The 25460-nt window shown below is 39.2% G+C and overlaps 1 protein-coding gene across 8 annotated transcripts in view; it reads left to right on the top strand.

Annotated features, from left to right (window-relative positions):
• The window catches only part of LOC110255457 (uncharacterized), a 73136-nt gene that overhangs the window by 38354 nt on the left and 9322 nt on the right, over window positions 1-25460 (top strand). Inside the window, exons 5-6 of one of the 8 annotated variants that reach the window (XR_014816742.1) lie at window positions 487-576; window positions 4105-6282. The exons of 6 other annotated variants lie outside the window; for them this stretch is intronic. The gene's annotated coding sequence lies outside the window, so the exon portion shown is untranslated. Of the gene's footprint in view, window positions 1-486; window positions 744-4104; window positions 6283-25460 lie in introns of those variants that run through there. One more of the 8 variants, XR_014816741.1, reaches the window with a different exon arrangement.

Genomic DNA, 25460 nt, shown 5'->3' with positions numbered 1-25460 from the left:
ATCTTCCTACTCCCACCCCCTCAGCTTGCACTGAACCCCTGGCGTGGGGAGGCTCAGGTGCAAGAGTTTGCTCCAAAGGGAGCCCGGCCTGACCAGAAATCTGGAACTCATCTTTCAACAAAGACAGAAAGGAGTTCTCATGTGACACAGTGAGTTAAGGATCTCGCATTGTCATTGCAAAGGCTTGGGTCGCTGCTGTGGTGTGGGTTCAATCCCTGGCCCAGGAACTTCCACATGCTGCAGGCACAGCCAAAAGAAAAACAAAACAAAACAAAACAGAAACATGAAGCAGCCAGATGCCCTAAGTGCAGCCTTTCCTCTAAAGGGGTTCAGAGTGTTTCACTTCAAAAAAATCATGCCATTCTGTCATACGGATTTTGAACAGCAGACAACTGAGACGAAACAGTCAAACTCTCTGTCCTCCCCCTATTTGCCTAAATGAGGACCTAAATGTGTAAATGGGTCCCCCCTTCTCCCCTCTACCAGGAAGAACAGAGGTTAATCACTAGAGACAACTACAGACCCTTATCAACCCTGAGATGGCGGCAGAGAAATCCACATAACGTACCTTACAAAGTAAGTTTTCTCTTCCATTAGTTTCCCCATATATTTACTGGTCCACAATTTGCCACCTAAAACCCTCCTTCCTCTGTCCTGTCACTTTTCTACAAAAGCACTGTCTTGGCTCAGATGCTTTGTAAGCCCCAAGATCTAATTATGTCTTTGAGTAGCTCATCACTGAATAAGCCCCTGTGTATGCACAATACACATGTTAGTGTATTAATAAACTTCTCTTGTTTTGTACTTGTTAACCTGTCTTTTGTCAGTCTAATTTACAGGGCCCCATTAGAGAACCAAAGAGGGTACTGGAAAAAGGTTTTCCATCCTTTCCCAACTTATCTCTTCACACATGTGAAGATTGCCCTTGCAATGCCCATTCTCTAATTTCTGGAGTTGGTTTACCTTTTGAGTTATGGTTATGGCCCCCTCTCACCACTACCTGTCATGCAGAGTGGTTTCTCGAGGCTATTCCTCGACTCTGCCCCTGGAATCAGTCCTTCTCTCTGTCACTCTCTCTACTCATGCACAGGATAACACCACTTAGGCATTTGCTTCCCAAATTGACAGACTACTTTTCCCCTATCCTCTGAATTATTCGTTCCATCAATGCACAGACTATAATAGTTTCCATTTCAAACCAAAAAAAAAAAAAAAAAAAAACAACCCTCCCTTGATTCCTGGTAGACCCTACAGCCTCATCCTGCCTCATTTCTCTCCTTAATTCACACACAAAATCTTCAAATGGCCATATTTATTTCCACCACTTCCTCAAAATACATCCATTCATGAGCCCATTCAAATCAAAATTTCTTCCTACCACTGCATTGAAACTGTTTTTGTCAAGATCACTAAAGACATTCATGTCACCAAATACAACTGTCAACTATCTCTCTTCATCTTTGTCAATTTTTTTTTTTTTTTGGTCTTTTTGTCTTTTCTAGGGCTGCACCTGCAACCTACACCACAGCTCATGGCAACGCCGGATCCTTAACACGCTGAGTGAGGCTGGGGATCGAACCTGCAACCTCATGGTTCCTAGTCGGATTCATTAACCACTGAGCCACAATGGGAACTCCATCTTTCTCAATTTTTATTCAGCATTTAACATGAGAGCACCCATCTTGAAAGAACTATCTTCATTTGACTTCGGAAACACCCTACTTTCCTAGTTTTTTACCTGGCTGGCTGTCCACTCCTTCCAGCTTTTCTTTGCTGCATCCCCTTCTCTTCCTGACGTTTAAGAGCTGGACTGCTCTGAGAAGGATCCCTACTCTCTTGTGCTTTATATGCATTTTCTCTTTCACTTGGCAGCCTGACTTTATAAACCATTGTATGATGAGGTCTCCTACAATGACATTTCTAGCCCTAAATTCTCTCATGAATTCAGACTTGGAAATGTAATTGCCTTCTTGACAACTCTGTCTGGCTGTCAAATAGGCATATCAAACCAATCTAATGAAAACAAAACTTTCATTTTTTCCCCCTTAAGCTTACTTTTTGCTCCATTGCTTCCAAATCAAGGAATATTACCTTCATTCTTCTGATGATTCAGGCCAAAAACTTTCTTTTACTCTCTGAATCTAATCCATCAGCATATGCTGTCAGCTGTATCTTGGGAGTGGGTTAGGTCTCCAACAATTTAGACCTCCACAGCTGTGTCTTAGCCCAGGCTGTTCTACTGTTACTTAATCTCTTCTCCAGCAGCTACTGTCTCACCCGTTTCTTTCTGGTCTACCCGACCCTGCTAGTGATTCCCTAAAGATCTTTCTGCACGTAGCAGACTCAGTTTTTTGTTTGTTTCTTTCGTTTTCTTTTTCTTTCTTTCTTTTTTTTTTTTTTTAATTTTATGGCCATACCCACAGCATATGGAAGTTTCTGGCCCAGGGATCAAACCTGCACCTCCACAGTGACCTGAGTCACTGCAGTCAGATTCTTAAACCACTGCGCCACATTGAGAACTCCAGACACAACTATTTTTAAAAAATGAGTATCACGTATGTTTCATTCTTTCATAAAATCCTTCCATGGCTTCCCCTTACACTTTAAATTTAAATTCCTCATCATGACCTAGAAGACATTTTATGACTTGTTCTTCACTTGTATCTCCTACTAGTTTTCCCTGTCTGCATTATAGTCTAGCAACAATAGGCTTCGGGATTTTTCTTGACTATGCCAAATCTATGCCTATTTTGCAGCCTTGACTTTTGTTGTTCTGGCTGGTGTATTCAGCCCTAATTGTTGCATGGCTATATTCTCCTCTGCAGAGGGTTCTTTTCTATGATTCACTCTAGAGTTCTCTGCTTTTATTTAACATACAGCTTCCCCTCCACTCCTAAAGCTCTCTGCTACTTTTTTCCCTGTTACCTGGCTTTTAGCAACTTTGTACATACTGACCTTGCTTTGCATAGTCTCTGTACATGATCAGCATGGATCACCATCTCAAAGCCTACTATAATCTACTTTTAATGGACTCTTGTCTTCTTTAGAACATGAATACCAAGATCGCATGTGTAACATGCAACTAAAGTGATACAACTTCTCAAAACACATTACAGACTCCCAAAAACTGAAGTGATCATTCAGATCCTTAAGTTATAGTAGATACAGAGTTCTCCTGCTCTGGGAGAACAGTGCTATTTATATAGAAATTGGCCAAGATATTAACCTCCGGCTACATCCTTGGACAGGGAAATGGAGTGAAATCAGCTGGGTCTTAACTCTTCCCAAGACAAATATTTTCCAACCCAATGAAAGGTTTATTTATAGGTGCAGCGAAACATCTTTCTTTCCTCCTGTGCTCCTTGGAAAACACTGAAACTGAAACAAAGTGAGTTTGAAAAGTTGGTGAACTAGTTTAATAAGTCATCCTTAGGTTTGGACTTGAAGGTAAATTTATCAAGAGAAAGGTCAGAGCATGCTCCTTGAAGCTACTGGAAACCAAACTCCAACACTAACCACTGATAAACAAATGGCTTAAACCAAATAGCTTAGAGGTTAAATTGTGACCTGAAAAATATGTCTCGATATTCTAGGGGACTCAAAAAATGTAAACTTTTTTCTCAGTTACTAAACCAAACCCTTGGCCCACTAATTAAACAAACAAACAACCCTACAAAAAAACAAAAACCAATTTACACTAAATTCCTATCTTCCTAACTTTCTTTGAAGGCAACAGTGATTTTTGAAAAATGTACATATCCTCAAAAAATTTGTAGGACTTCAGAGGCTACAAATAGCACCAGAAAACACGTAATGTATATCTGTGAGACAAAAATCTTTACCAATTTTGGTGCTCAAACCACACTATTAAAACTCTTAATTTTCAAATAGAGTATGTCAGCAGCTTCCTCTGTTGAAGTTTTGCATAAAGTTAGCCATGGCTTAAGTATTAGGGAATCAGGAAGTAGAAAGGGAAGAAACTAAAAGTCAAGGTGAGTCCACTCTCGTATATACGTTGCTGGAAATCACATCGCATTCAGATTTATTTGGGGGTAAATAAGGAAGCCCTTCTTATATTGATCACAACTTATTCATTTTAAATAGGAGAATTTCAAATGGATTCTCCTGGGATCTTTTCGTAAGAAAAAAAAATTCTGGAGGAAATCATTGAAAGGTATGCAGTGATTCTTCTTTTAAAAAAAGTAAAAAGAAACATTTTTAAAAATTTATTTTCTGCACAAAAACTCTGAAACAAACCTATTTCACAGGTTTTTTTTTTCCCATATAATACACATTCAGTAACTCAGATACATTTCTGAAATCAGAAGAGTTATTTGGGAAATAACAGAACAAATTTGAAAGTAGGGTGTATTATTGTCCATGAGTATTCCCAGACATGTTATGTTCCTGACCCATTGGACACTTAATAATGCTTTGTTAAATAAATGAAAAAACCCTGTGACACATAAACTCCAAGACATCAAGTATACATTTCTTACCAAAAAAAGAAAAAGCAGGAATAAATCAGTAGCTAGGACATTTTTATTCCCAGTTCGGCCATGACTTTTTGTCAAAGCCTTGATCACACTATATTCTTTAATATTTAAATATTTTAAATTTTAGCAAATTACATACACTCATTTAATTATTACTTTAATTTTTTTTCTAGAACATCTTTTATGATATATACAGAGGATTCAAAGATTAAAGATACAATTCTGCCTTCAAGGGGTTCATATCCAGAGAAAGAAAGAAGGACGTAAACATAGAATTACAATATAGTGTAGCAGGCACTACATGAGAAGAATGAAGAGATTTCTGTAACAGTACATTAGTAAGATGTCAAACCCATTCTGGGGAATCATGGCAGGTTTCTAAGACAAAATGGGGTTTAAGCCAAAATTTGAAGAACAAATAGAAGTGACCAGGAAAAGAATGTGTGAGAGAGGAAAGGCTAATCCTAGGAAAGGCACAAAAAAGAGAAGTGAGAGACATCACAAGGTAGGGAAATAAAAACAGTTCTATAGTGGCTGACAGAGTAGTTGGAAATAGAAGAGTGGCAAAGTTAAAAACCTTCTGCGCTCAGATGGAAAATTTAAGTGTATAAAGGGGTGGGTATAAAAGAGTGGGGAGTAATAAGAACCGTGACAGCTGGAGACTGCAAGCCAAGCTTAAGATATTTATAGCCATATGAATAGGTAAGGTACTATATAAACCAATTATTCTGCAGGCTGGAGATAAAGCCCATGGTTCAGTAATGTGTGATTCCATGTTAAAGATTTGATTTTGAAAGACCTTGCACGCAATGAAATATCATTTTAACTTTATCTTCAAACAGTAGGAAAACTCTGAAGAATTCTAAGTAGGGTAGTTAACCTAATAGTGTCTTAATACAAAACAACAACAAAACTTCTCTCTAGGCTATGGAGGAGATTGTAGGTTGCTTGAGTACATACAGCTAAAGATCTATGTCCATAATCCTCATCAAAGTAACCAAAAATATTTAAAAAAAATAAATACTCTAAGTCCTGAAAATTAGAAAAAGGAATGTCTTGGAGTTCGCATCGTGGTGCAGCAGAAACGAGTCTGACTAAGAACCATGAGGTTGTGGATTCGATCCCTGGCCTCACTCAGTGGGTTAAGGATCTGGTGTTGCCATGAGCTGTGGTGTAGATCACAGACATGGATGTGATGTAGGCTGGCAGCTGTAGCTTGGATTGGACCCCTAACCTTGGAACTTTCATATGCCATGGGTGAGGCCCTGAAAAGCACAGAAAAAAAAAAAAAAAGAAAGAAAGAAAGAAAGAAAGAAAGAAAGAAAGAAAGAAAAGAAAAGAACATCTTGATCCCAGAAAATTCAAATATTTAATTGAACATAATAAATATTGAACTACACTGGAAGAGATGGCCCAGTTATTGACTGTCTACTCAGGAAGGAAGACTTTGTCTCAGAATTAAATGTAAGAGACTCACTACAAATCTTAATTCAGGAACCAAAATCAAGAATGACTCAAGGTCACTTTGGATCTCAAAGACACCTCTGGAAAAGACAAAAATTTTATAAGCCAGACCAGTCAAATTTCACAGAACTGTACTTCTATCTCAGCAAAGATGACCATGAGAGTTAAAAATAGAACACTGCTGTGGTTGAATACTAACTAAAGAAGACTGGGGGCTTGGGGTTGGCATATGCTTAGGTATATTTAGAGCTGAATCACTTTGTTATACAGCAGAAATTTATCATAACATTTTAAATCAACTACACTTCAAAAAAAAAAGAAATCCAGAGTTCCCATCATGGCTCTGACTAGCATCCATGAGGACCCAGGTTCTATACTTGGGCTCACTCAGTGAGTTTAGGATCTGGTGTTGACATGAGCTGTGCTGTAGTTCGAGATGCAGCTTGGCTCCTGTGTTGCTGTGGCATGGTGTAGGCCAGTGGCTACAGCTCTGATTGGACCCCTGGCCTGGGAACCTCCATATGCTGAGGAACGGCCATTAAAAAAAAAAAAAAAAAAAAAAAAGACCAAAAAACCCAGAAACAAATAAACAAACAAACCCCAGATCTTTGTTGTCTTCAGAATGTACAACAACAGGCTTTATTTCAGGTCTCCCTGTACCTCCCCTGCATATCTGCCTAGGAACTTCATTTTTAATTTGTTAAAAAAATCAAAAAAAAAAAAAAAAAAAAGGAGTTCCCGTCGTGGTGCAGTGGTTAACGAATCCGACTAGGAACCATGAGGTTGCGGGTTCGGTCCCTGCCCTTGCTCAGTGGGTTAACGATCCGGCGTTGCCGTGAGCTGTGGTGTAGGTTGCAGACGCGGCTCGGATCCCGCGTTGCTGTGGCTTTGGCGTAGGCCAGTGGCTACAGCTCCGATTCTACCCCTAGCCTGGGAACCTCCATATGCCGCGAAAGCGGCCCAAGAAAATAGCAAAAAGACAAAAAAAAAAAAAAAAAAAAAATCATCTAAGCGTACATCATCAGAATGCAGTATAATTTAATAGGCTTGTTCAGCTGCCTTTCAACTATAAGTACTATATAAGTATAATCCATCCTCTTTAAGGATGAGCAGAAAAAAAAATCATTGTTCTTTTGAAAATATAATGCAATTCAAAAGATTGGGATCTATCTGTGTTTTCAGAACAAATATCTTCCAGTAATAATCCCTCAATTAGCTAAATTTATGTTCTCATTCACATTGGGGAAAAATTGCACCAATTAAACTATGGCAGATAGTCATAAAGAAGGAGCAATCTGTCATCAGGGAAGATGGTGGTAGATGAAAAAGGAATATTTTTACATTAAATAATAATAATAATTGAGGCAGGGAACAGGACTTTGAATTTTGATTAGAATTCAACATATGCCATAAGCATAACTTGAAAAATGCTTGTAAAACTCAGAAAAAAAGGAGCAGGAATGAAAGAATATATAACATACCCTTTTTGGATATTTATATAAAAATTAGAATTTCAACAGAAATAAGCACAGCAGGTACGGAAAAGGAAATTATAAAATCAATAAAAATTTAAAAATCTTTTCTAATCTAAATGATGATTTAAGTTTTCATAATGAAGAGTGGATCACTAAAACCCAGATTTAAAGAAATAGGAGTGTTAGAAGTTTCATATAAAATTTTTAAAGAGGTGACATCTATTAAGAATTCAGACAGGAAAAATATATATTTTTTATACATATTATAAAATATTATATAGATATGCTTATAAGAGTAAAAATTCAGCTAGTTTCACTCTCTTCTGAAACACTTAATTTTGGAAACAATGGAGTAAACATACTCACAGTTCTGTGGGTGGAAAGAGGATGACACAAAAATTCTACATGAATTGAGTACATAAATGAGGGATGGAAAACAAATTCTAAATTGTGATAATTCCTAAAGAGTATTCTGCTCAATTCTGGAACTTTCTAAATCAAAAATATTCAAAGGACTGTTTCTGTTGACTATGAGATGGATCAAAATAAACTTAGTAATGGGGAGATTGTGCTATTATAGTATCCATAGAGACTAATGGTACCAACAAATAATAAATAATTGTTGTTACATGGCTCTGATAATGAAATTTGTGTCAAACTAAAGTTTTAAAATAAAATATACATTATAAGTAAATAATAAGCAAGCTCTAAAGTAAGAGGTTATAGTATTCAAGATTGAAAATGGGTGGAGGAGATTTCTTATTTCAAAGAAATGAAAGTCAATATATTTCTTTTAAATTTTGTTTTACAAATTGAAACCAAGGATGTTTGGAAATATTTCTAAAATCTTAAAACCAACTTTTAGTAGAATTTTAATAACTACACAATAAATACCTTGCAAAATGTCAAAGGAAAGCAAAAAACAAAGGAAATGCTATTTAAATTATAAATGACATGACTTTTAAAAGAAAAAAAAAGCATAGAAGATCTCAGAAAAAACTACAAAGCAAAGCATCACACAAGTAACACAAATAAAACTATAACTTGGCAGGCTGTTGTGGCCATTACCTTTTGTGTTGTCAGCAGTTAACATATAGAAAGCAAACACATACAGAAATAAAAAGAATTGGCTAAGTCATAATCATTTATTTATTTATTTATTTATTGTCTTTTGTCTTTTTAGGCCCACACCCGTGGTATATGGAGGTTTCCAGGCTAGGGGTCCAATCTCAGCTGCAGCCGCCAGCCTACACCACAGCCACAGCAACTTGAGATCCGAGCCATGCCTGCAACCTACACCACAGCTCATTGCAACCAGATCCTCTACCCACTGAGCAAGGCCAGGGATCAAACCTGCATTCTCATGGATGCTAGGTGGGCTCGCTAACTGCTGAACTATGATGGGAACACCATGGCTAAGTCATAATTATAACAGAAGGTATACATTACTCTCATTCTTTGTCCTATCGAGTAGGAAGTAATGGAAAAGCTTGAAATATGCTCTCAGATATGCTTATTTGGATAACAAAGGTTGGTTTACAAAAAATTTTACTTAGCATTCTTTTTTTTTTTTTTTGGTCTTTTGTTGTTGTTGTTGTTGCTATTTCTTGGGCCACTCCCGCGGCATATGGAGGTTCCCAGGCTAGGGGTTGAATCGGAGCTGTAGCCACCGGCCTACGCCAGAGCCACAGCAACGCGGGATCCGAGCCGCGTCTGCAACCTACACCACAGCTCACGGCAACGCCGGATCGTTAACCCACTGAGCAAGGGCAGGGACCGAACCCGCAACCTCATGGTTCCTAGTCGGATTCGTTAACCACTGCGCCACGACGGGAACTCCTTACTTAGCATTCTTATTTCAATTTGGTGCAGCCTAGAGAGGAGCTCAAAACTGAAGGAGAAAAAGGGAAAAATGATGCAGCCATATTTGCAGTTCTTTATTGAAATATGGCCCATTAACTTTCCTCTCACAGTACCCATCACTTGTTAGAAATCAGGTCACATATCAACCCCCAATAATTTCATATATCAAGTTCCTAAAATACAGTGTTTTCATTGATTTCTTTCATGCTTTTATTATTTTATATTTGAATATAAAATAAGTTATGGATATTATACATTATATTTTGTTTATATGATCTTAAGTGTATGGTAAGTAATAGGTACCAAAGAAAGGAGAAAAACAGCTCTAAGATATAGTAATTAATCAGATAAAAAAATCTGTTAAAATTGTGTTTTGTTTGCCTATTGGGAGAATTCTATCCATTTAATAAGATTTGATAATAATTTAACAAAAATAGCATTGGTATGAAAATTGAGGAACATTGTTTTTCCCCTGAAATTAATACAATTAACCTGAGAAATTTAACTTACTATAGGGTTTTCATGAATTTAATATGCTTGAAAGACAAAGATGAACATATATGTACCTACTGTAGATCTGCATATTTTCATAAACATTCATCGAATATTCACAAAATGTTGGTGCTTAATTTAAAAATCATTATATCCCCCAAAGAAAATAATACTATCTTCTCTGAACACAGTAAATTCAAACTAGAAGGAAATATTGAAATGCAATCCAAAACAAACTTTGACCTTAGAAAATATTGTCCTAGTAACTTTTATCATAGTGAAAAACAATTCTAGAAGCACATGGTAGTGAGAAAACAGTATTTTTAAGTGCATATAAAAACATCTAGAATGCAAACTTAGAAATGTTAAGATACACCTTCATATTTCTAAATACTTTTCTTTCTACCTTAAAAAAAGTGAAATTAACTAACCTTGTGGATAAAGACGTAGAACCTCAAATGAATCAGGAAATAGTAGAAGGAAATTCCCCCACTTTAGCAGGAAAGAATAAAGAATAGCAGAAAGGGTAAATACTGGGGAAAATATAGAAAATATTTTGTCTTTATTTTATGTATAATGTTATATTTCTAAAGAAAATTATTGACAGATTAGATACAAAGGAAACCCACACTGTTTTATGAGGTGTGTAACTATGTAGAAGCAAAATACATGACAATCAGGTTATAATGTTTGGGAAGAAACTGTAAGATTTTTACATTGTGAAATATTATAATATTTGAAGGTAGATGTTGATATGGCAACAATGCATAATACATTCTACTGAGCAATCACTAAAAATAACATGAAGTATATTTAAGAATGCTAAAGGGGGTAAACACTAAATCCTCACTGACTCAAAAAATGGCACAAAAGGAAGAGGATCAAGAAGATGATGGGTCAAATAAAAAGGAATGCCATCAACAAACTATTGGAAAATAAATGTTTAAAAAGTCTGGAGTTCCCGTCATGGCGCAGTGGTTAATGAATCCGACTAGGAACCATGAGGTTGCGGGTTCAGTCCCTGGCCTCGCTAAGTGGGTTAAGGATCCGGCGTTGCTGTGAGCTGTGGTGTAGGTCACAGACGAGGCTCGGAACCCGCGTTGCTGTGGCTGTGGCATAGGCTGGTGGCTACAGCTCCGATTGGACCCCTAGCTTGGGAACCTCCATATGCCACAGGAGCGGCCCAAGAAAACGGCAAAAAGACAAAAAAAAAAAAAAAAGTGGTCTATTTACATGAGTGTAAAAAATACCTAAATATAAACCTTAAAAAATGTGCAAACTATTAAATATAAAATGGTGCTGGAAGAAATCAGAAGACATATCTAAGTGGATCAATATATCATGTTCATAGGTTAGAAGAGTCAATGTTATTAAGATATACACTGCACATAAAGTGGTGAATTGATCAATTCAACACCGTTCCAGCTGTAAAATTCCAGCAAGTATTTTGATAAGTCTAAAATTTATATGAAATTCAAAGGATATGCAAGACCAAAACAGTTTTTAAAAATAGAAGCACCTGGAGAATTTTATTCAACATCAAAACCTAATATAAAGCCATGGTAGTCAAAACGCTATGATACTGATGTAACATGTCATAGACCAGTGGAATTAGAGTCTAGAGAAAAAGCTATGCATTTACAGAAGACTGATTTTCGACAAAGTTCTCAGCCAACTCAATGGGGAAAGAAAAAATTTTTTAAACCATACTGTGCTTTTTTTTTTTTTTCCTCTTTTTAAGGCTGCACCCACATCATATGGAGGTTCTCAGGGTAGGGGTCAAACTGGAGCTGCAGCTGCAAGCCCACACCTCAACCACAGAAACACCAGATCCGAGCCACGTCTCCAACCCACACTACAGCTCAGGGCAACTCTGGATCCCCAACCTCCTGAGTGAGGCCAGGGGCCCGAACATGACCCTCATGGATGCCAGTCAGATTCGCCTCCACTGGGCCCTGGCAGGAACTCCTAAAAAAGAAATCTTGATCCTGGATTTACTCCATACAAAAATCAATTTGAGATAAAATATGGATCTAAATCCATGTTCATTCTAGGTCTGTTGATGACATAAAGAACATTAATATAGAAGAAAATACTGGATAAGCTGGAATTATTAGAAATTAAACATGCTGTTAATCAAAACACCATAAAAATAAATAAGCAAGCAAAAGTTAAGGAAAATATATTCACAATCATGTATCTATCAAATTACTTCCATAAAGCATATAAGGGAGGCATTCCTCAGCGGCTGAGCAGCTTAAGGATTTGGTGTTCTTGCTGCTGTAGCACATGTTCGATCTCCGTCCCGGGAACTTCTGCATGTGGTGGGTGTGGCCAAAAGCGTAAAAAAAATATTAATGGAGATTTTCTATATCAGTCATTGTTCACCTTTTTCTGTAAAAGTCCATTTAGTAAATATTTTAGGATTTGGCAGCAATAGTGTCTGTGTTGCAATTACTCCACCCGTCACTGTGTCCTGAAAGAGGCCATCAATAACAGTAAACGATGGGCCTTCCTCCATGCCAATAAAACTATATTTACATGTTAACTAAACTTACTGTGGTGATTATGTCACAATATACACAAATATCAAATAATTGTGCTGTATACCTGAGAATGTTATATGTCTGAATAAACACATTTTAAATTTTAAATCACAAAAAAATTTCTGGGAGTTCCCATCATGGCTCAGCAGAAACAAATCTTACTAGTATCCATGAGGACACAGGTTCAATCCCTGGCCTTGCTCCATGGGTTAAGGATCCAGAGTTGCCATGAGCTGTGGTGTAGGTCACAGACACAGCTCAGATCCCAAGTTGCTGTGGTTGTGGCGTAGACTGGTGGCTACATTTCCAATTTGACCCCTAGCTTGGGAACCTCCATATGCCACAGGGGTGGCCATAAAAGCCAAAAAATAAAAAAATAAAAAAATAAATAAAGGAAATCTAGGAAGAAAGAAGGTGAGAAAAAGTAGGAGGAAGAAATATAAATGCACTTCCATGAAAAGAGGAAACAGGACAGAGGACATGAGAGGATCTGATCCCTCTTATTTGCAAGACATGCATGGTTTTAAGAATTTACTAGGTTAGGAGTTCCTGTTGTGGCGCAGTGGTTAACGAATCTGACTAGGAACCACGAGGTTGCGGGTTCGATCCCTGGCCTCTCTCAGTGGGTTAAGGATCAGGTGTTGCCGTGAGCTGTGGTGTAGGTTGCAGACGCGGCTTGAATGCCGCGTCGCTGTGGCTCTGGTGTAGGCCGGCGGCTACATCTCCGATTCAACCCCTAGCTTGGGAACCTCCATATGCCACAGGAGCAGCCCTAGAAAAGGCAAAAAGGCAAAAAATAAAAAAATTAAAAATAAAATAAATAAAAGAATTTACTAGGCTAAAGAAGTATATAAAATTTGGTTCCACCTACCTGTCATTCTCTGCTGTCTAGCCCAGGAGAAGGGCCAAAAAAGGGGCTCAGGAATAAGAACATGGATGTGGGGTAAGGGAGGAGAAATAAGAAAGATGATTCTTCTGTATCTCCAAGTTGCTCCTTCCAACTACGAGTGGTGCAGCAATGACCTTGATACACCTCACCCAATGCAGTATCTATTTATCACACTGAGCATTCGTCCCAATATTACCTGAGGGATATGGCATATGCCCTAAAGAAAGGTTTATGGTGGAGGGGAAGGTGGGGTGGTCCTCACCCAACATTCATACATCCCTTCTTTTTCTGAAGCTTCTGAATGATACAAGCCATGCCTCATGTAAATGAGAGGCACAGACTCTGAAGCTGCACTGCTTGGGTTCCATATCGTGGCCATGCACTTGTTAGTTCTGTGGTCTTGGATGGGTTACTTCACCTTACCTCAATTCCCTCAAAGGTGAAATATAAGAATGGATTTTGTTAGTAAATACCAGTTCTTGGAACAATTCCTGGCCAACATATTGTGAAATGTTTGCTGTGATAATCATGCCCCCTTCTCCCCAAAGTCAACTTAAACCTGGTTCCAACATCACATCACCGAAGTTCTTAAGATGTCTCATACAAGGCTCCTTCTTTTTCCCATGGAGGGACAAAGACTTGAGGATTATGTGGTCCAGGAGGGAATGAACAAAGAGGCCCTGGATTGCTGATCTACACTCATCCCAGTCATCATCCTTCTGTCACCTGATGCTGGAGTCAAGCAGGTGAGGGCTCTGCGTGCTCAGTGGGCACAGAGATGCTGGTTATGATTAGATGCTTTATGTGGATCCTCATCACAGCTCTTAAGGACATGAGGCTCAGTGCCCAGCCTCCACAGCTCCAGAGAATCATCCCCAAGCTGAGATCCTATCACCTCCAGGGGAAGGACAGGTGTCTGCCACCTTACATCCCATAGCCTGTTCCTTCGCAATGGGCAGGACACCACCTCTGACAAGCCCTCCTCTCCTCTAATAGCAGAAGTTTCCATCCCTTTCCCCCTCGGGAACATCCATCCCAATCCTCTTCATACGTCTGTCCACTGAAAAAAATGCACCATGTGACAGTGGTGAATTAAGTTTTATTTGGTGCAAAATGAGGACTATGGCCCAGGAGGCAGCATTTCAGAGAGCTCTAGAAAAACCACTCTAAAGAGGTAGGAAGGGAATGTCAGTTTATATGTGATTTTGGCAAAGGGGGAGGTACTTGCCATCAAGCACACATTTTGCAGAAGGTCCCTGAGAGTCTCGTGAAGGTCACTGCTTGTCACAAGGAGCAGACGTCACCATAAGGATTTTAGCACTTTTTTTAAATATGAGGAGATGCAAGAATTGGGCTCACAAAATCTTGGCAAAATATCTATCTGCAGACTTGTTCTGCCAGTTTTCCCAGAGCACAGAGTGCCTCACTCCTCACCTCCACCCTGAGCTCCTTTCAGGGGGTGTTGAGGGTCACTAGCTGCAGCTGCTCATGATTTAATCCTTGTAGAGGCAGAGGGCCCAGGCCAATCTCCAGTGCACAAGTCTAGGATTAAGTAATTAAAGTGCTATTATTCTGTCAACTCCTCCATGGGTTTGCGAGGAGCATAAGCCTCAGCAAAGCGAAGTTGTCCTGTGAAGATATTTTTGCCTGGAGTTCCCATGGTGGCTCAATGGTAATGGACCTGAATAGTATCCATGAGGTCGCAGGTTCAATCCCGGCCTCGCTCAGTAGGTTAAGGATCCGGCATGGCTATGAGCTATGGTGTAGGTCACAGACATGTCTTGAATCCCACAGCATTGTTGTGGTTGTGGTATAGGCTGGCAGCTACAATTCCAATTTGACCCCTAGACTGGGAACGTCCATATGTCACGAGTGTGGCCCTATAAACACACGCAAACATACACACACACACAAAGATATTTTTGCCTATGCCATTAATTCATGGCAGAAAAAAAGACACTACTGATCAATCTTAATATCACTAAAAGTGGAGAAATTAAATATTATGTTAATCCAGATGCTGTAGTAAAATGTAAGCAGAAGCACTTTTGAAGTATTAAAGCCAAAATATAGAGTTTGTGTTTGGGGATGGAAGGGATACAGAGATGAGGGGAACACAACCCTTTCCCTTACAGAATGTAGCTTTTGGTTGGGATGTCACAAGCTTTAAACATAGCAGGCATGCCTTAGCATAATGACATGCACACAGAGAACTGTTCTGGCAAGTCACCACAGGCCAGGTTTCTTTTCTAAATCATAGGACTAGTCATTCCCTCTTCTGCTTTACTCCCCAAACTGATACTTTCCATCAGATCTGAGGGCAGCAAGAGAGCCTATCCTTGAGGCTCTTCCCCTCTTGCTATGCGTCCCCAAAGTCACTATCATTGGAAACTAAAAGTCAGAGAACAAAACTCCAGAAAGGAATAGACAGGTGTCTACACTGTAATAGGACATTCACTAAGCTGTAGCCAAGGGAGTTATTTGAAACCCCAGGTGAGGGTGCAGCTGTCAGAGCTGGGAACACCAGGGTTTCCCCAGAAGACTTGCATTTGCATCTGAATACCATCTCCATCTGTAAGAGAGCTGCCTGACCTGCTTCCAGACCCTCGTAGAACTGTGTGGTGGGCAAGTCTGCTTTGAATTAAGGGTAGAAACACACAGAGCCTCTTACCTCTCCTCTCCTGGCACCTGCTTAAGAGTCACTGAGCGAAAGCTCCTTAAAAAGAGGGCTCCCCCAAACCTTTTAGGCTTCGTTGCTATGGTAAAGTGGCCTTTCCTCTGTGCCACAGATGTGGGAAAGGAAATACAAGAAAGTTTATGAAGATTTAGTTTAAATAGAATTGGATTGATTCCAAATGACTTAATTTTTGCATAAGACAGCCCCAAATAAAATCTAAAACATAATCACTGTTAAGAGTTGTAAGCTTTCCTTCTAGCTAGCAGATTCTGCTAATTATACTCTGAAGTGTGAGAGATAGTTGCTTTGTTTCTTGAGTCAAAGCACCAGTCCTTCCTAAAATGCATTACCAACTTCTAACTGTTTTCAAACTACTCATCTAGTCAATGAAGTTTCTCTCTAGAGGCAGTATGGTAGAATGGCTATGCACATGGCCTTTGGGCCAGAAAAAGCTGAGTAATAACAATTGCCTACTGACCTTGAGTAAATTGCTTGCTTCTCATTGCTTCACACATGTTGATCAAAAGTGTGTTCTGAGCATTTCCTGTCGTGGCTCGTGGAAATGAATCTGACTAGTATCCATGAGGATGCAGGTTCGATCCCTGGCCTTGCTCAGTGGGTTAAGGATCCGGCGTTGCAATGAGCTGTGATGTAGGTTGCAGATACGGCTCAGATCTGGCGTGGCTGGGACTGTGGCGTAGGCCAGCAGCTACAGAGATCCCATTTGACTCCTAGCCTGGGAACCTCCATATACCATGAGTGCGGCCCTAAAAGAACAAAAAAAAAAAAAAAAAAGAAAAGAAAAAGAAAAAAAGAAAATGTGTTCCGAAGGCTAAATGCTACAATGGATAAAAAGTGTTTGGTACAGAGCCTGGCACATAATGAAGGATTTATAAGATAATAGTCATTATCTCTGTTTTATTGGCTTAAATCTAACCACTACATCATCAGAGAACTTCCGTTCAGCTTATAGCTAGTAAGTGTATTTTCCATTCCGAATTGCTAGACTCATCATCACTTAGGAAATAAAGCCAGGAAGATTTTATTTATTTATGTGTTATTTAGTCAGCCACATGGCTAGCATTTGGATCACAGACTTTTTGGAAAATATAATTAAAGCCATGGATCCCCTTCTCCCAAAAGAAGAAATACATTTTTAAAAAAACAGGACCAAGGCTCATTGATGTTCATAGCAACATTATTCATAAGAGCCAAAAGGTGGACACAAGCTAACTGGCTATTAACTGTCTATTGATGGATAAACAAAATGTAGTATTTACATACAATGAAAAGAAAATACGTCCCTTAAAGAGGAATGAAATTCTGACACATACTACAGCATAGATGAACTTTGAAGACATTATGCTAAATGTCATAAGCCAGATACCGAAGCAGATGTTATGTGATTCCATTTATTTGAAGTACCTAGAGTAGCTAAATTCATAGAGATTGAAGGGGAGGTGTGGTTGCCAGGGGCTGGGAGGAGGGGAAAATTGGGGGTTATGTGTAGAGAGTTTCCATATAAGGTGATGAGAATCTTTTGGAGCTGGATAGTAGCGATGCCTGCACAACAGTGCAAATGCACTAAATATCCCTGAACTGTACACTGAAAGATGGTTAAAGTGGTAAACTTCATCTTATGTGTGTTTTTCCACAATTAAAAACAGGTAGTACCAGGGGATGCTGGTTTAGGAAAGCTGAAAGAAGGCTTAAAAGCAGCTTTAAAGCAGCTTTACTGAGTTATTATTTGTGTGTATGTGTATATATATATATATGTATATATATATGTATATACCATATAATTCGCCTACTTTCAGAGAGCAATTAGTTGTTTTAGTAAATTTATACAGTTGTGCAACCACTGCCATAATCCAGTTTTAGAATATTTTTATCACTTAAAAATCTTAGCTTGTATACTCTCATTTTATCTTTTCTACAAATTTCATAAAAATTGAATCACACAGTATAGTACTTGTATCTGGTTTCCTTCATTTAGGATGTTTCTGATTCATCCACATCATTGCATGTACCAGGACTTCATTTCTTTTTGCTGCCTGTAGTATTCCATTGGGTGGCTCTACCACAAATCAATCATCCACTCACTAGTTGATGGACCGTGGGCTTGTTTCCAGGTTTTGGCTATTGTGATTAATGCTTCAATGAACATCCGTGAACAAGTCTTTGTCTGTCAATAAGATTTTAATTCTTTTGTGTAGATTTGTACCTAGAGTACAATTGCTGGCTTATAAGGTAAGTGTGTGCTGAACTATTTAAGACACTGTCTGATTGATTTCCAAATTATCTGTACCATTTTACATTCCCACCAACAGTGTATTCGAGTTCTTGCTTTTGAGGTGGCTTTTTACTGTTTTCATTTCGAAGCTCCATCAGCATCTGATGAGCATCTGTGTATGTGAGCAGGAAGAGTAGACTGAAACCAGATGATTACGGATTTAGTTGTTACCTAAAATTATGTGGTACATATCCAACCACTGATGAAATTCTTCATCACTGTCCTTTTTTCAAAAATATCAGAAATTTTGTATTCAACCCTACAAGCTTTTTCTTACCTTGCTCTGTTAATCTCTCTCTTACCCCAGATGCTGGAGGTCTGGAAGTCTGGGTTACACTACTTCATAAGGAAGTGTTTAATAGTTAATGAGCTACTTTTTCAGAATCATTTCCATTTCTAGGAATAATTATAGATTGAGGAGGGACATCATGTCCTGAGCCATTCTGCCTGGTTTTGAATTCTGTCTCCACCACTAACCATCTTTGTGTCTTAGGAGACACTATGTCTCTGCTTGACATTTTTTTTTTAACTGAAAATGGAGAAAATAGTGTTTACCTTGTAGAGTTGTCATGAGACTTGTAAAAGAAAACACATGTAAAGTTCTTAGAACAGGGTCTCACATGTCATATATTTTTCATTATCGATATACCTCAAAGATATTGTGGGTTTGGTTCCAGAATTCTGCAATAAAGTGAATATCGCAATAAATCAAGTCACATGGATTTTTTGGTTTCCCAGTACATATACAAGTAGTATATACAATATACTAGAGCCAACTTAATTGTACAGTAGCATTATGTCTCAAAAATGAATGTATATACCTTAAAAATACTTTACTGCTAAAAAATGTTAATCATCTTCTGAGCCTTCAGCCAAGTGAATTCTTTTTATGGTTGGAGGGTCTTGCCTCCACATTGATGACTGCTGACTCATCAGGGTGGTTATTGAAGGCTGGGGTGACTGTGGACAGTTCTTAAAATATGATAGCAATGATGTTTGCTGTATCAATTGACTCTTCCTTTTATAAATGATTTCTCTGTACAGTTTGATTGCATTTTACCCACAGTAGAATGTCTTTCAAAATTGGAGTCAATTCTCTCAAACTCTGCCCCTGCTTTCCTCAACTAAATTCTTTTTTTTTTTTTTTTTTTTTTTTTTGGTCTTTTTAGGGCCAAACCTGTGACGTTTGGAAGTTCCCAGACTACAGGTTGAATCAGAGCTGTATCTGCTGGCTTACATCAAAGCCACAGCAATACCAGATTGGTAAGATCACAGCAATGCTGGATCTTGACCCACTGAGTGAGGCCAGAGATCAAACCCATGTCCTCATGGATACTAGTCAGGTTCATTACCACCAAGCCACGACGGGAACTTCAGTTTACATATAATTCTGGATGCTTTGTTGTCATTGAAACAACTTTCAAAGTGTCTTCACCAGGAGTAGAGTCCATCTCAAGAAACTGCTTTCTTTGCTCATCCATAAGAAGCAACTCCTTGGGAGTTCCCACTGTGGCTCAGCAGAAATGAATCTGACTAGTAGCTGTGAGGATACGGTTCGATCCCTGGGCTTGCCCAGTGGGTTGGGGATCTGGCCTTGCCATGAGCTGTGGTGTAGCTCGCAGACAGCTCAGATCTTGCTTTGCCCTGGCCGTGGTGTAGGCCGGCTGCTGTGGCTCTGATTCAACCCTTAGCCTGGGAACTTCCATATGATGCGAGTATGGCCCTAAAAACAAACAAAAAACAAACAAACAAAAAGAAACTCCCCATCCGTGAAAATTATATGAGATTGCAGAAACTCAAGTGACATTTCCAGGCTCCACTTACAATATTCTTAATATCTCCACATATTTGCAATTCCTTCCTCCACTGAAAGCTTGAAAGCTTGAACCCCTCAAACTCATCCACGAAGCTAGGAATCAACTTCTTCCAAACTCTTGAGAATGTTGACATTTTGACCTCTTCCCATGAATCACAAATGTTCTTAATGGCATCTAGAGTGGTGAATCCCCTCTAGAAGTTTTTTAGTTTACTTTGCCCAGATCCATCGGAGAAACCACTCTCTATGGCAGCTATAACCTTATTAAAATATATTTCTTAAATAATAGGACTAGATTTGAAAATCAAACTTACTCCTTGATCCATGGGTTGTGGAATGGATGTAGTGTTAGCGGGCATGAAAACAACATTAACCTCATTGTCCACCTCCATGAGGGCTCTTGGGTGACCAGGTGCATTGCCATTGAGGAGTAATATTTTGAGAGAAATGGTTTTTTTTTTTTTTTGTTTTCTCTGAATAGTGGGTCTTAACTGTGGGTTTGAAATATTCAGTAAACCATGTTGTAAACAGATGTGCTGTCATCCAGACTTTGTTGTTCCATTTATAGAGCATCATCAGGGTAGATTTAGCATCATACTTAAGGACCCAAAAATTTTTGGAGCGGTAAGTGAACAATGGATTTAACCTAAAGTCACCAGCTGCGTTAGCCCCTAACAAGTGGGTGAGCCTGTTCTTTGAAACTTTGAAGCCAAGCATTGACTTCTCCGCTCTGGCTATGAAAATCCTAGATGGCATCTTCTTCCAATAGAAAATTATTTCACCTGCACTGAAAATCTGTTGTTTAGTGTAACTTCCTTCATAAATTACCTTAGTTAGATCTTCTGGATAACTTGCAGCAGCTTCTACATCAGCATTTGCTGCTTCATCTTGCACTTTACTATTATGAAGGTGATTTCTTTAAATCTCATGAACAAGCTTCTTCTAGCTTCAAAATTTTCTTCTGAAGCTTCCTCAACTCTCTCAGCCTTTATAGAGTTAAAGAGTTAGAACTTTGCTCTGGATTAGATTTTGGCTTAAGGGAATGTTGTGACCAGTTTGTTCTTTGATCTAGACCACTAAAACTTTCTCTGTATTAATAATAAGATTGTTTTGGTTTTTTGTTTGTTTTACTTTTTATCACTTGTATGTCCACTGGAGTAGCACTTTTAATTTCCTTCAAGAACTCTTCCTTTGTATACACACCTTGGATAATTGGTGCAAAAGTCCCAGATTTTGGCTTATTTAGGGTTTTCACATGTCTTTCTCATTGAGCTTAATCATTTTTAGCTTTTGATTAATTTTTTATAATGATTTTTATTTTTTCCATTATAGTTGGTTTACAGTGTTCTGTCAATTTTCTACAGCACAGCAAAGTGACCCGGTTTCTCTCTCTCTCTCTCTCTCACACATGTATAGATACATTCTTTTTCTCACATTATCCTCCATCGTACTCCATCACAAGTGACTAGATATAGTTCCCGGTGATATATAGCAGGATGTCATTGTTTATCCATTCCAAATGGAATAGTTTGCACCTATTAACCCCAGATTCCCAGTCCATCCCCCTTCCCCTCTGCCTTGGCTTTAGCTTTTGATTTAGAGTGAGAGATGTATGACTCTTCCTTTCATTTGAACACTTAGAGGCCATTGGAGAGTTATCAACTGGCCTAATTTCAATGTCATTGTGTCTTAGAGAATAGGGACTTCTGAGGAGAGGGAGAGAGATATAGGAACAGCCAGTTAGTTGCTCAGTCAGATACACACAGCATTTATTGATTAAATTCACCATCTTATATGGGTGCAGTTTGTGGCATCCCCAAAACAATTACAGTAGTAATATGAAAGATCACTAATCTCAGATCACTGTAATAAATAAAATAACAATGGAAAAGTGTGAAATATTGGGAAATTAGCACAATGCCTCAGAATGACATGGGGTGAGCAAATGCTGTTGGAAAAATGGTGCCCACAGATTTGTTGGATGCAGGGTTGCCACAAACGTTCAATTTGTAGGAAAAAAAACCCCTCAATGTCTGGAAAGCAAAATAAAACAAAGTGCAATAAAATGAGGTCTGCCTGTAAAGGAAAACTGGATGACTAAGACTAAAGCTTAATCCAAAGGCATGTTTTGAAAAATTCCAGGAAGCAGCCGGAGAGACTTAACTCAGTTTACCTCCTACATGTGAATGCCTACAAGGAACATGAAAATGGATAAAATGTAGTTCTAGAACCAGAAAACAAACTCATGTGTGTGTGGCTGTCGTGGAGAAGAGAGAGAAAGTTGAACACCCCAATGTGATAAAGATCAGAATGCAAGCTTTCTTTGGTCCTCTCATTTCTTTGATCTTTCACTCTGTAGACACACATGACACTGTCCTTTATCCTTTTCTGCTCTTCCTGCTGCTCTGTCTCCAATACAAGTTAGACTACATGCAAAACCGTACTAGATCAGTGGTCCTCATGTGGGGTCAATTTTTCCACTGCTCATCCCCATCTTCAGAAAGGATATTTGGAAATATCTGCAGACATTGTTAGTTGTCACACTAGGGAGGCCAGGGAGAGTGTTCTCCCAGCACATAATGGGTAGAGGCCAGGGATCTGGCTTAACGTTCCACAATTAACACAACAGCCCATCAAAAATAATTACTGGTTCAAAATGTCAATAGCATCATTGTTGAGGAACCCATAACTACACGCAGAATAAGCAAAGATGTCACAAATAGTTCATGGTCTAGAAGAAGGAGAGATGGTAAAAATGTGGTAGTGGTACATAGAGTTAAGTGCTGTAATTAAAATATGTACAAGCTGGGGGATGGCACAGGGGAGATATGTAAGAAATATGTGTGAGAATAAAGGAGATTACCTAAGAAGGCTTCACAGGGATGTAACTGTACAACTGGGTCCTGCATGTTCAATCGAATTTTCCTGTAATGACAGAGGGAAAACTCTAGCAATAGAAATAACAAGAGACGGTCCTTTTGTAGAAACTCTCAATTACTGGAAAACAGATTACAAAGGCTTTAGATCCCACGTTGAGTTTGTCCTTTGTCTTAGAGACAGTAGAGTCATCCCAGGGTTTAAACAACAAAATGGTAGCATCAGATGTGCTTTCTGGATTATTAAAGTTCACAGGGTAGACTTTGGCTTATGTAAAGGAGAGACCAAAGCTAGAACTAGCACTTGGGAAACAGTATTGGAGGCATTAAAGGTGACAGTGGGATCTGGAGTGGAGAAAGGGAGTGAAAATAAGACAAACTAAGTAGACAGACCCAACGACACCTCCTAACGAATTTGTAGGTATTGAGGAAAAGTAATTGAGAAAGCTCCTTCGGGTCTGGCTTAGGCAATTGTGCAGAAGCCATACAATGCAATAGAAAGGGAGAAGCTGGGATTTGTAGGGTGGAGGGTGGAAGGTATCCTTGAGTTTTTTAAACTGAGGGTTAAGTTTGTGGAGACTGTGAGTTATAGACGTGGAGACACCCATGAAGCTGTTGGATGAGCCTGGAGATCAGAGGAGAGATGTACTTTGCAGAGGCAGGTGGGGAAAAGAGGCGTGGAGCTAGGACCCAGGGAAAGTCGCTGAAGGGGAATGTCAGCAATTCACTAAGCAGTGTTGAAGGAAGGAAGGCAAAGCAAATTCAGACCTAAGTGACCCTGGCTCTCCATTCTGATGGAGACCTCCCCGAAGTAGAGGTTTTCAGAAAGTAAAAGATACTAAGTCAGGCTGGGAGGTAGAATTAAGATTCTGATTATGGGTCAGGAGTCAAGTGGCAAGAACTAGACCCATGACTCAGGCCCAGGCAAGTAGGCTGATTTGAGGTAGGACTCTGGGCTTAGCAGGAAACTGAATAGAAGGACAATAAAACAAAGAGAGACGAGCAGGTTGGGCCAAAATGTTAAGGTTGATTGTGTACACAGATCTCGAGGCACCAGCAATGAAACCACCCCTAGAATCACCAGCTGCTGTGTGGAGAGTATTCCTTGCCCTGTGGATAATGGGCTCAGATAATGGGAAGAGCTCTAAGTCTTAGGGCTCCAGGACAAACACCTAATGGGTCTGGGAGGGCAGGGCTGGCACAGGTCACCCAGACAAACAAAGTGGTCTGAAGTTAAAGCTGCATCAGAATAGCTTTTTCAGAAAGTGCCCCATTCATCCCGTCTCCGGCTTGTTACTTAGGCTTTGCAACTTAGTGTCACCGGTAGCTAGCTCCATGTCTCTTGATCTACCTTGAAAAACTGTACAACTGCAAAATTCCTACAGGGTACCAGCTCAAGGTTCATCTTGAATGAATCTATCTGACAACCCTGGGAAAACTCAGTTACTCTATTTTAGGGGCCCCCAAATACAATCTTCCCATTACGTTATTATAAAATATGCTCTCCTGAATTGCAATTTTATTTATTTATGTATGTATGTATTTATTTATTGTCTCTTTAGGGTCGCACCTGCAGCATATGGAAGTACCCAGGCTAGGGGTCAAATTGAAGCTGCAGCTGCCAGCCCATGCCACAGCCACAGCAAACGCCAGATCCTAGCTGTGTCTGCGACCTACACCACAGCTCATGGCAACACCAGATCCTCAATCCACTGAGTGGGGCCAGGGATCAAACCCATGACCTCATAGATACTAGTCAGGTTCATTACCACTGAGCCACCACGGGAACTCCCTCAATTGTAATTATTAATTTACATGGCCTGCTGTTTTTATCTTGATACTCCTTGTGCTTTGGGTTTAGTGACAAATTAGTACATACTCATTGGTTAAAAAATAAAAAATGATGATCTCTTAATGTATATTTTGATTTCTGCATCCTTGCCATCGAGTTTATTCCTTAGTAATTGGTCGGTGGCTTTTTCTTAAATTTGTTAGTCATAGACACATGCATACATACAGATAGACAAATTTTTGTTTGTTTAACAATGAAAAACATTCCATCTCTATGAGGTTGGTATGTTCTTGTTTTAATAAGCTGCCTCACAACCATCACCCTAATCTTATTTGACTGGTGCATTGGGGGGATACAAAATGTTTAAGCTGAAATTCTCAAATTATATTTGGCAGACTATAACGTGTTTTCCCTCTCCCAGCACCAAACTATACAAAAAACACCTGATCGAATTTCTCAAATGCTGTAAGGGTTTAAATAATGATATTAAAGTGGTCTAGGCTTAAGCCTGACCCCACCGCTGGGGCTCACGTAAACTAGTGGGGCAGACAGTGCTTGGGCATCTCATTGAAAGGGCTAAACTGCAGGTGGGAAAAGAGCCTACAGGAGGGAGGTTAGGTGTGACGTATCCAGAGGTCTGTCTGTGTTCCCTGGACCAGCATTAGTGGCTCATACTCAAGCTCTGTAAAAGATAAGGCACAGATATAAGATAATCCAGCTGTTTGGCATAATGCTATGATCTAGTGGAGCGAGAGTATAACTGGTTCTGCACTGATGCTCT

This window comes from Sus scrofa, chromosome 9 (genome assembly GCF_054392235.1).
Source record: "Sus scrofa isolate SSC_HxYL_T2T_F1_AM1 chromosome 9, Sscrofa_HxYL_maternal_Yorkshire_Landrace_v2.0, whole genome shotgun sequence".
Taxonomy (NCBI): domain Eukaryota; kingdom Metazoa; phylum Chordata; class Mammalia; order Artiodactyla; family Suidae; genus Sus; species Sus scrofa.
The sequence above is the reverse complement of the archived record's forward strand: the minus strand, read 5'-3'. Positions and strand labels throughout refer to the sequence as shown.